Source organism: Triticum aestivum, chromosome 4D, assembly GCF_018294505.1.
Source record: "Triticum aestivum cultivar Chinese Spring chromosome 4D, IWGSC CS RefSeq v2.1, whole genome shotgun sequence".
Classification (NCBI taxonomy): Eukaryota; Viridiplantae; Streptophyta; class Magnoliopsida; order Poales; family Poaceae; genus Triticum; species Triticum aestivum.
The window spans coordinates 110,666,448-110,679,281 of NC_057805.1; positions in this window are offsets into that span (position 1 = coordinate 110,666,448).

The following is a 12,834-nucleotide window of genomic DNA, read 5'->3' on the forward strand; positions in this document are numbered from 1 at the left end:
CATTATAGAACTTGGCTTGTATATTCCAATGATGGGCTTCCTCAAATTGCCCTAGGTCTTCGTGAGCAAGCGAGTTGGATGCACACCCACTTAGTTTCTTTTGTTGAGCTTTCGTATACTTATATCTCTAGTGCATCTGTTGCATGGCCATCCCTACTCACTCACATTGATATCTATTGATGGGCATCTCCATAGCCCGTTGATACTCCTAGTTGATGTGAGACTATCTTCTCCTTTTTGTCTTCTCTACAACCACCATTCTATTCCACCTATAATGCTATGTCCATGGCTCACGCTCATGTATTGCGTGAAGATTGAAAAAGTCTGAGAACATCAAAAGTATGAAACAATTGCTTGGCTTGTCATCGGGGTTGTGCATGATTTAAATATTTTATGTGATGAAGATAGAGCATAGCCAGACTATATGATTTTGTAGGGATAGCTTTCTTTGGCCATGTTATTTTGAGAAGACATGATTACTTTCTTAGTATGCTTGAATTATTATTATTTTGATGTCAATATTAAACTTTTGTCTTGAATCTTATGGATCTGAATATTCTTGCCACAATAAAGAGAATTACATGGATAAATATGTTAGGTAGCATTCCACATAAAAAATTATGTTTTTATCATTTACCTACTCGAGGACGAGTAGGAATTAAGCTTGGGGATGCTTGATACGTCTCCAACGTATCTATAATTTTTGATTGTTCCATGCTATTATATTATCTGTTTTGGATGTTTATGGGCTTTATTTTACACTTTTATATTATTTTTGTGACTAACCTATTAACCCAGAGCCCCGTGCCAGTTTCTGTTTTTTCCCTTGTTTCAGTGTTTCGAAGAAAAGGAATATCAAACAGAGTCCAAACGGAATGAAACCTTCGGGAGAGTTATTATTGGAACGGAAGCAATCCAGGAGACTTGGAGTGCACGTCAGGGAAGCAACGAGGTGGCCACGGGGCAGGGAGGCGCGTCTGCCCCCTGGGCGCGCCCCCCACCCCCATGGGCCCCTCGTGGCTCCCCTGACCGACTTCTTTCGCCTATATATATCCATATACCCCAAAAAACATCGGGGAGCAGAATAGATCGGGAGTTCCGCCGCCGCAAGCCTCTATTGCCACCGAAACCAAATCGGGACCCTGTTCCTGCACCCTGCCGGAGGGGGGGGAACACTCATCGCTGGCCATCTTCATCATCCTGGCGCTCTCCATGACGAGGAGGGAGTAGTTCACCCTCGGGGCTGAGGGTATGTACCAGTAGCTATGTGTTTGATCTCTCTCTCTCTCTCATGTTCTTGAGGTGGTACGATCTTGATGTATCGCAAGCTTTGCTATTATAGTTGGATCTTATGATGTTTCTCCCCCTCTACTCTCTTGAAGTTATCTTATCGGATGGAGTCTTTAAGGATTTGAGAACACTTGATGTATGTCTTGCATGTGCGTATCTATGGTGACAATGGGATATCACGTGATTCACTTGATCTATGTTTTGGTGATCAACTTGCGGGTTCCGTGACCTCGGGAACTTATGCATAGGGGTTGGCACACGTTTTCGTCTTGACTCTCCGGCAGAAACTTTGGGGCACTCTTTGAAGTACTTTGTGTTGGTTGAATAGATGAATCTGAGATTGTGTGATGCATATCGTATAATCATACCCACGGATACTTGAGGTGACATTGGAGTATCTAGGTGACATCAGGGTTTTGGTTGATTTGTGTCTTAAGGTGTTATTCTAGTACAAACTCTATGATAGATCGAACGGAAAGAATAACTTCATGTTATTTTACTACGGACTCTTGAATAGATCGATCAGAAAGGGTAACTTTGAGGTGGTTTCGTACCCTACCATAATCTCTTCGTTTGTTCTCCGCTATTAGTGACTTTGGAGTGACTCTTTGTTGCATGTTGAGGGATAGTTATATGATCCAATTATGTTATTATTGTTGAGAGAACTTGCACTAGTGAAAGTATGAACCCTAGGCCTTGTTTCCTAGCATTGCAATATCGTTTGTGCTCACTTTTATCATAGTTACCTTGCTGTTTTTATATTTTCAGATTACAAAAACCTATATCTACTATCCATATTGCACTTGTATCACCATCTCTTCGCCGAACTAGTGCACCTATACAATTTACCATTGTATTGGGTGTGATGGGGACACAAGAGACTCTTTGTTATTTGGTTGCAGGGTTGCATGAGAGAGACCATCTTCATCCTATGCCTCCCACGGATTGATAAACCTTAGCTATCCACTTGAGGGAAATTTTCTACTGTCCTACAAACCTCTGCACTTGGATGCCCAACAACGTCTACAAGAAGAAGGTTGCGTAGTAGACATCACTCACCGCCCCTACTATTCCCACCGCTGGCCAGGCCCTGCGGCGACGGCAGCCACACACCGCAGCCGAACCTGTGAACCCTCGTACTCCTCTCCGCGTGGGCTTCCACTGCCGCGTCTTCCCCGGCTTTGCGTCGTCCCCTTCCTAGGCCTCGCCGTCGTCCACCGCCCTGGTGCTCTCGGCGCGGCGTGGTCAACGTGGTCAAGGAACGGCTTCCATCGGACGTGGACTATACGTGGAGAGGCTGACAGCTGGGTCCACGGCCGCAGCAAGGATGTGCCTCCTTATTACGCGCAAAATAATTATTCCTCCACCTGACAGCGGGGACCCACCGGATGGGCCACCGTATTTCGCGAAAAAAACATTTCCCCCTGACTGCTAGGACCCACCAGCTACATCTTCGCACGCAAGGAAGTGCGTCTGGGCAAAAAAAAAACGATTCGCCCCCCTGACTGCTGGGACCCACCAGCTACATCTTCGCACGCAAGGAAGTGCCTGACAGTCGGGACCCACCTGGTTGGAGCGCACGTAGCGTTGTCATTCTGGTCGCAAATGTGTACGTACATACTGGTCGATGTAGAGGCACGCACGTGTCGTAGCAGAGGCGCGCACATAGCATGTACATGTACGTACAGCGGCCAGGGTGCAAGAAAGTAAATACGGCCACGTACGTACATACGGGCGGGGTCTCGAACGCCTACTTGCGCATACGTACAGCCAGGGCTCGTGTATATGGCTGGGTTGGAACGGAGAAACAGCGTCGTCATCGTGTTCATGGGGAGCCAACAGGCTGGGTCAGAACGGAATGCGTCGTCGTGTTCATCGGGAGGGCTTGGACGGAACAACCGGTGGAAACGAGGCCTGGCGTACCACAGAACGGAGGAAACGACCTTGTGTTCGACCGGCCACATTTGAAATGAGATCCTGTTCATCGGGAGGGGTCTGGCGTACCGCAAAACGGAGGAAACGGACCTCCTACGGTCGAAACGGGGGTCCTGTTGATCGGGAGGGGTGTGGCGCACCGCAAAATGAAGGAAACAGACTTGTGTTGGAGCGCTACGGTCGAAACGGGGGTCCTGTCATCGGGAGGGGTTTGGCGTACCGCAAAACGGGACTCCACGAGATACTGTTCATCTCCACCGTCGACCCCCTCCAGCCTCCACGGGCTACTGTTCATCCACCGTCGACCTCCTCCAGCCTCCACCCGCGACTGTTCATCCACGGGCTCCTGTTCATCCAGCCTCCACCACGCGCTACTCCACCGGCTACTGTTCAACCAGCCCTCTCCACGGGCACCTGTTCAACCACCCCTCCACGGGCTACTGTTCATCCAGCCCTCCACCGTCTACTGTTCATCCTGCCCTCCACGGGGTGGTCCTGTTCATCCTACCCTCCACGGGGTCCTGTTCATCCAGCCCCAACCGGCTCAATCAATCGGGGTCCTGTTCATCCAGCCCCAACCGGCTCAATCGATCGGGGTCCTGTTCATCCAGAGGCAACACCACGGGGTCCTGTTCATCCACCCCCACCGGGAACTGTTCATCCAAACCCCCCAGCAACGCTCACTGTTCATCCAGAGGCAGCATCGATCGGCTTCAGTTAGCAGCAGTAGCGAAGGAATCGCTCGATTGGGTTCAGTTAACAGCCATCGATCGATCGCTCGGGTTCAGTAACGCGTAGCCTGCAGTGCAATCGCTCGGGTTCAGTTAGAGCCCAACGCCTCGCTCGGATTCAGTTAGAGCCCAACGCCTCGCACCCGCGCGCGTGCGTGTACGAGAGAAACGCGCATCGCTCGGCCCCGACCACCCACCGTAACCGGGAAGACCCCGATATTTTCCTCGCCCTCGCTTCTACCACGTTTTTTTCCGTCATGGACGGCCCAAAGAATGTCATGCAGCTGCGTGTCCGGCCCGCCCAGGACGAAAAGCCCATTTTCTGTCATGATTTTTTGTCATAGAAGTAGGACCCCACCACATCTATGATGATACCGGGTTTTGTCACAATTATCGTCATAGAAGTGTCATAAGTATGACAGGAAAAAAATTCGTTCGGCCCAAAATGTCACCGATGTGTCTTTTTTTTGTAGTGTTGGTTCGCTCCTAACCTAGCCGCCGCTAGATAGACCGACACAACACTTCCTCGCGCCCTCGTTGGAGGGCGGTCGCCGGGCTTCAATCTAACATAAGGACAAGAAGATGAAGATCCAACCCTGGGTCTACCCTGTGTGGGAGGCAGCGGCGGTAGCACATGCATGACATCGAGCTTGCGCAAACGGACAGTCGCAGCTTGCAAGAGTAGCATGCGCAATGAGCAGGTACATCATATCCCTGATTATATCTAATTCAACTGTTCAATTTGTGGCCAATAGTTAAACCTGATGGTGTTGTAATACTGCTTCTATGTAGGAAATCTATGAGAAAATGAAACCAATTTCTGCTTATTTTATAACTCCCCCAATCAATACTGAACTGACTGAATCTGATGTATCTAATCAAGTTTCCGGTGCAAACATACAAGCTCATGTTGTTCTTGAGCCTGAAGTGTCTAATGAACAGACTGATATTGAAGGATTTGATGCAAACATTTTACATGCTCCTGGTGATGAACATATAGTGTCTAATGAGGGATCTAATGCAAGCATTTTGCAAGCTCCCATTGAAGGATTTAGTGTGTAATGATGATCTGCTATGTTGATAGAGACATAGAGATTTGCAGGCATTGATGACAAGCAAATTATAGTACATTTTCATGGTTTGAGGAAACGTCGAGGCCATCTACCAGAAAGTCCCCGTATCATGACAATGTAGCATAAATAATTTTCTAATATGTTGTTTGAAACTATTGGCATACTTGTGCAGGATAGATATATTGATATGCAGTTTGCGCACTGGTTATAGGTGCAATTACACTTCGATAGTTTCAGCCAGAGAACGAATAATTCAAGCAGGTACAGACCATGTTAGTAGTCCTTGTACACCATGTTGGATTTTGTGTTTTCTGGTGCTTGCATCATTTAGTGTTTTATAATCTAAACTACTTTGGATCACTAGCTGGTTTTCAAAGTGCATGTAGCTTCACATTTCTCAAGTTATGTTGATTTCCGGAGTGCAAGTGCCTTCGTATTTTTTAAGTTAAATGTTTGCCCCTGGTAACTTGAATTTGTGGATCCGCCACTGCACACAAATCATACACGCATGCCAGTACGAATTAAATGAAATGCAGGGACTTACGCTAGCTCATTGTATAGGCTCACTGCAGCTCTGCTTGCGCTTGGGATGTTCCATGTACAAGTCCATGTTACCACTTGCTTGGATGTGCAGCCCTTGTGCTCCTTGCACCCCCCTCTGCATTTTTGACACGGTGAATGGTTGATCAAATAAGAGGAGTCGACCTTGCCGTTGTACTGGAGGACAAATACTTACAAGGTTATACGGGTGTGCAGGATGTGTACCAGACCCCGTAGCACCGTCATGCTTTGCTAAAAAATGGTGTTGCCTGTTTCAGATGATATCTCCAGAAGAAATAAGAGTTAATGCCAGAGTTGCATAGGCATGTAAGCTAAGAGAGCAGTGAAAGGATATCCAAACATCATCAGAAGAGTGCACAAGGGAGGGTTGTGTGGATACCTAGTTCGGGCCAGCGTTTGGGCATGCTCGCCTAGCTAGAGTGCGGGTCACTTCAGAGCCGTTGAGGGTGATGCGCTGGCGTTGGCTGGCCGCGCACGGATGCAGATCTTGTGTGGCAGCGGAGCGCTACGATGCGGTGGATGAGACCGTTGGTGAAGCCCCAATGGCCTCGGGGGGGCAGAGGTGCGACGATGTGCTCGGTGAAGTAGCCCCGTGAGGTGGGAGACGGCGTCGGTGAAGAGAAACTGATGCGGTGGAAGTCGGTGTCTGTGAGGCACGTCGGATGCGGCGGCCGACATTGTCGGTGGACCACCCGTGCGGTGGACGAGGCCGTAGATGAGGTAACTCCAGTGCGGCGGTGAAGCGCGACCGTCGTCTCCATCGTTGTCGTCCGGCACAGAGGTGGGAAAAGAGACGAGATGAGGGGCGATTCGAACTTTGCTTGGGTTGGCAGTGAATTGGGGATTTGAGCAATCTGGGGGCGGAAGGGGACGGTGGAGAAGGGAGATTCTGCAGGGCTGGAATTGGGGCCGCCAGATATTTCAATCCAAAACGTGGAAGCGCGAACTTATTTTGTCGTCATCCTTTTGGGGGGGGGGTGGGGGAGGGAGGGAGGGGGTCGGTGGCTGGGTGCTAAGCGTCCGTATGACACACGCGACCACCACGACACGACCCTGGTCTACCTGGTGCGCCTACATTAGAGAATGCAAACGAATCTTCTTTCATTTGCAAACGAATCTGTATGTATTACCATGCCTGTGTTTTCCTTGCAAATAATTAGTCATTCGAAACGAGATACTATAACTTAATTAATGAGGAGTTATTTGAAAAAAAACCGAAACGGTATCCACGCTAACGTGGATTAGAGTGTGTGTCACATAATTGGTTATTTGAATCAGAGTGTGTGTCACATAGCGATCTCCAATTCTAACGTGGATTTCGTATTTCACTATATCCACGCTACTTTTTTAATACAAATTCATGTGTATATGTTGAACACCATGGTAGTGAGAAAACTTTTGGATGGATTCAAACATATGACCTACAAAAATAGCACAACAAATGAGTCAATGCCAACTTTTCCAAACCTAGTATGGCACGAATTCGAAATAATTACCCATATGCATGGTCCTCAGTTCAAATCTTACAATGTACACCGAATTGAAACATCGATATTAAGGCTAGTACTATCTACATTAAAATGTTGTTTTTAGCCCCCCTTCTCGACACACACGCTACATACTTCCTGTATCGGTCAATCTTCCTCCCCTAACCACCTTAGGAAGCTATCGGTTTCCGACACACGTTCATTCTTTCTCTCCCTGTTTCGATCTCTAACTCTCTCAACTATACAACCCCCTTTTCCCACTCTGTTACAAAATGTATTTACCTCACACACCCGCCATTGCACCCCATGCCGAGCTGTCTCTCTCCTTCTCCCTCCCTCCCACCCTCTCTCGCTAGATACATGCATTGCCTATCTAGCCCCCAACCTCTCGTGCGCACGCATGCACGTTGTCTATCTAGGTCACTCCCTCGAGACTGTCTCACTCTTTCTTCCGCACGGCGGGCCACACTCGCTCAATCTCGCTCTCTTTATCTGAGTCTCGATTATTCTCGTTTTCTTTCACACAGAAATGATATATCTCCCTGTTCGGGCCTCGATCGACACACTCTATACTCTCTCACGCAGATTGTCTATCTAGGTCAGTCCATCCAAGCCGCCCCCACTCTTTCGACCTCATGGCGGGCCACGCTCGCTCAATCTCTCTCTCTCTCTCTCTCTGCCTCTCTCTGTCTCTCTTTGTATGTCTCGATTGACCTCCCTCTTTCTCGGACACAAACGATATATCTCCATGTTTGAGCCCAATTTGACATATTCATATTGTATACTCTCTCACACACATTGTCTATCTAGGCCAGTCTCTCCAACCCGTATCACTCTTTCGATCGCACGACGACCCACACTCGCTCAATCTCTCTCCCTTTATATATGTAATCGATTGACCCTGCTTCCTCCCACGCACAAAATATATCTACATGTCTGTGACTGGATCATCTCTCAAGCTCTATCTTACAACCCTCACCCTTCCCAAAATCTCAATCGGACAATATCTCTCCAGAGCATATATATCTTTTCAATGAATGTCGGACCACACTCACTTTGTCTCTCTATCTATATGTCTCTTGATTGACCTCGCTTTCTCACGCCGTATCTTCCACACATTGAAGCTACCTCTCCATCCCTCGCAAAGCCGGAGCTATTTACATTGCGAGGGGGACTCCAACCTTGGATTAATTTGTGTAGGCATTTATTCCAGTGGGTTTAGATTATATTTTCGTAGCATTCGGCCCACTACTACTCCAAACACCATTGCAACCCCCGCACCTCCCCCAATTGATTTCCCTTTAGCTCGGTCATCGCACTCTCGCACATCCTTTCTCGCCTTCAACGTTGCACCATGGTATTGTTGCAAAAACTCTGATTATTACAAATAAGCTACAAAACTACACACCGATAGTCCACTTGGAATGGAACAAATTTCGACCCACAAATTAAAGTGCCACAAACTACACACCGAGGGGCCCACCTGTCATGAAAAAAATTTGGACCCATATACAAATTAAAAAATAAAGGACGAGGATCGAACATGCGACCAGGGCCTTCAAGCCGCATGTCAATAGGCAACATACGTAGAACAACAATGTTTGTTGTACCCCCTTTGTTCATATAATGTTTTTATATTACCACAGCCTATTTAATGGATAACATGTAATATTATTTTTAGTACATTAGTGGGACCGGCTCATTAGCACGTACTATTCACCTTCACTTACTGGTGGGTTCCATGTGTGCTCTCTCTCTCTCTCATCCCCTTCTGTGTTTAGACGCACGGGCAAACACGAAGAACTCGCGGGCGATGTTGCCGTTGACCATATCTGGACGCGTTCACAAGTTACGGCACTAGTTTCACATCCTAGTAGTACTAGTCAATGTGTACGTGCAATGCATGTTAATTTGGAAAGTATATTAATTGCATGCGGATATTAAGTAGGATATTATTTGCGTGTTATTATGTGATTAGCACTATTTTTGGCATGAAATTAACTGCACGCTAAATGTATTATTGAAGCAGTCTAGGTGTAAGGGCATATTTATCCCTTAGTTGTTTTGGTGATTGATGACAATACTTTTGCGGACTAATCGTGTGCATTGAGTATTTCAGACATCTCATCACTAGGCACAAGACGATTTGGTGCCCCTCGAAGACTATTGAAGATGGCGTTTCTCTACGTTTCTTTTCGGTGGATTTGAGTCGTAGGAAAGCCGTACTATTAAGAGGGGGTCCGCTTTGGAAAGGTTTGGGTGGAATCATCACGTACACGTCTACTCCTTTTGCACCTCCTTTCCTTTGGCATGTTGGAGCATCCTCCGTCTTTTCTCGTCTTTGCAAATTGTCGTGTTTGCTGAGCTTGGGCATGCGGTAGTACTGCTCCTAGGAGCGGTAGTACCGCAGGCCCTTGCGGTAGTGTCGGGCCCAGGCGTGGTAGTACCGCACACGCCCACGGTAGTACCGCTCCTTTGGAGCTGTAGTACCGTGGCCCCAGGTCAGGCGCTGCTGCGGCTGCAGTAGTAGGGGCGGATGTAATTTTTTACATCCATGCCCTACACGGTAGTACCGCGCCCGTTGCGCAGTAGTATCGTGAGTTCTGGCCTAGCTCAGCAGCTTGCGCGGCACTAGGAGCGGATGTAATTTTTTTACATCCGCACCCCGCGCGGTAGTACCGCTCCTGGCTTACGGTACTACCGTGTCGGATTTTTGCATTGACTCCAACTCAGCGGAAGTTGCCACGGATGTATTTTTATATGTCCGTGCCTTCCCAAAGTCTGGAACATCCCTGCCTTGCGGTAGTGCCGCAAGGGGGAGCGTTAGTACCGGGCCAGCGGTTCTACCGCCCTCTGCTTCAGTGCATTTGGGCTGTCCTTGTTTATGCTGCTCAGGCAGTAGTACCGCGGGGCCCTGCGGTAGTACCGCATGCCCGTGCGGTAGTACCGCGTCCCCGGCGCGGTAGTACCGTGCTGCACAGGCTGAGTTGGTGGATAACTGTTGGATTTGTCCCTCCACTATATAAGGGGTGTCTTCTTCTCCGAGTTGACTACCTCTTCCATTTCTAAGCTCCATTGTTGCTCCAAGCTCCATTTTCGCCTGATCTCTCTCCCTAGCCAATCAAACTTGTTGATTTTCTAGGGATTGGTTGAGAAGGCCCCGATCTACACTTCCACCAAGAGAAATTTGATTCCCCCCACTAATCCCTTGCGGATCTTGTTACTCTTGGATGTTTGAGCACCCTAGATGGTTGAGGTCAACGCGGAGCCATAGTCCATTGTGGTGAAGCTTCGTGGTGTCGTTGGGAGCCTCCAATTAAGTTGTGGAGATTGCCCCAACCTTGTTTGCAAAGGTCTGGTCGCCGCCTCCAAGGGCACCAATAGTGGAATCACGGCATCTCGCATTGTGTGAGGGCGTGAGGAGAATACGGTGGCCCTAGTGGCTTCTTGGGGAGCATTGTGCCTCCACACCGCTCGAACGGAGACGTACTTCCCCTCAAAAGGAAGGAACTTCGGTAACACATCCTCGTCTTGGTTATCTCGTGCCTTTACTTGTGCAAGCTTATTTGTGTGTTATCACTTGCTTACTTGTGTGCTTATTGTTGTTGCATCATATAGGTTGCTCACCTAGTTGCATATCTAGACAACCTACTTTGATGCAAAGTTTAAATTGGTAAAGAGAACCTAAAAATTATTAGTTGCCTATTCACCCCCCTCTAGTCAACTATATCGATCCTTTCAATCGGTATCAGAGCCTCGTCTCTTTATTAAGGACTTTGCCGTCCGAAGAGTATGGCTGACACCGTAGACGGTGTGGAGGAGCACTCCGGTGCGAATCCGGTTTCGTCTACTGGCGATGGGGGAACTGCGGTCTCTCGTGAGGAATTCAATGCGGCTTTAGACACATTGAAAACCTCCATGATGACCGAGGTTGAAAGCATGTTTAATAAGTTCATAGAAGGGCTTAAATTATCCACCGCACCGATGAAAGTGGGTGATCCCACTAACAAGGTGACGGATGCTAACTCCGACAAGGGGGAAGCTACTAGTGAAAAGGCTCCTTCTTCTAGTGGTAAAAATGGCACCGGCATCTTTGCCCATGTGGAACCTCCACTTGTTTATGGAGGACCGATTCCCTCCACTCATTTGAATCATGCCGGTCCTCCCCCTAAGATTGTGAAAAATGAGGACTTTGATTCTTGGGTCCATCGCTTTAAGCGCCATTTAAACCATGTTAATACTAATCTTTGGAGAATCATTAAGAAGGTTTTTATCCGCATGATCGAAGCAACTTCACTCCTAGAGAAGCCGCGGATAATCAATTCAATGAGAATGCTCTCTTCATCATCCAAGATGCAATCCCACCCAAAGATCTTGCTCATCTCCGGCCTTACTCCATGGCCAAGGATGCTTGGCCCCAAGTTGTCTCGCTCTATAGGGGAAGCAGAAGCATTCAACGCTCCAAGTATGAAGTGGTGCAAGATGAAGCCGATGAGTTTGCAATGAAAGAGGATGAAGAACCTCGTGAGCTTTATCAGAGATTAACTACTCTCGCGGTCTCTCTCTGAGATCATGGGAGCAAGGATACGGATGAAAATTGGATCAAGCGCAAGTTCCTCAAGGCCATTGCTACCTCTTGAGCACTGCGTTGGTTTTCCCTTGAAGAGGAAAGGTTGATGCAGCAAAGTAGCGTAAGTATTTCCCTCAGTTTTTGAGAACCAAGGTATCAATCCAGTAGGAGGCCACGCACGAGTCCCTCGCACCTACACAAAAAAAAAATCCTCGCAACCAACGCGATAAGGGGTTGTCAATCCCTACACGGTCACTTACGAGAGTGAGATCTGATAGATATGATAAGATAATATTTTTGGTATTTTTATGATAAAGATGCAAAGTAAAGAAAGTAAAATAAAAATGGCGCCAGGAATAGCTAAGTGTTGGAAGATTAATATGATAGAAAATAGACCCGGGGGCCATAGGTTTCACTAGTGGCTTCTCTCAAGAGCATAAGTATTTACGGTGGGTGAACAAATTACTGTTGAGCTATTGACAGAATTGAGCATAGTTTTGAGAATATCTAGGTATGATCATGTACATAGGCATCACGTCCGAGACAAGTAGACCGACTCCTACCTGCATCTACTACTATTACTCCACACAACGACCGCTATCCAGCATGCATCTCGAGTATTAAGTTCATAAGAACAGAGTAACGCTTTAAGCAAGATGACATGATGTAGAGGGATAAACTCATGCAATATGATATAAACCCCATCTTGTTATCCTCGATGGCAACAATACAATACGTGCCTTGCTGCCCCTACTGTCACTGGGAAAGGACACCGCAAGATTGAACCCAAAGCTAAGCACTTCTCCCATTGCAAGAAAGATCAATCTAGTAGGCCAAACCAAGCTGATAATTCAAAGAGACTTGCAAATATAACCAATCATACATAAAAGAATTCAGAAGATTCAAATATTGTTCATAGATAAACTTGATCATAAACCCACAATTCATCGGTCTCAACAAACACACCGCAAAAGAATATTACATCGAATAGATCTCCACGAGAGAGGGGGAGAACATTGTATTGAGATCCAAAAAGAGAGAAGAAGCCATCTAGCTAATAACTATGGACCCGAAGGTCTGAGGTAAACTACTCACACTTCATCGGAGAGGCTATGGTGTTGATGTAGAAGCCCTCCGTGATCGATGCCCCCTCCGGCGGAGCTCCGGAATAGGCCCCAAGATGGGAT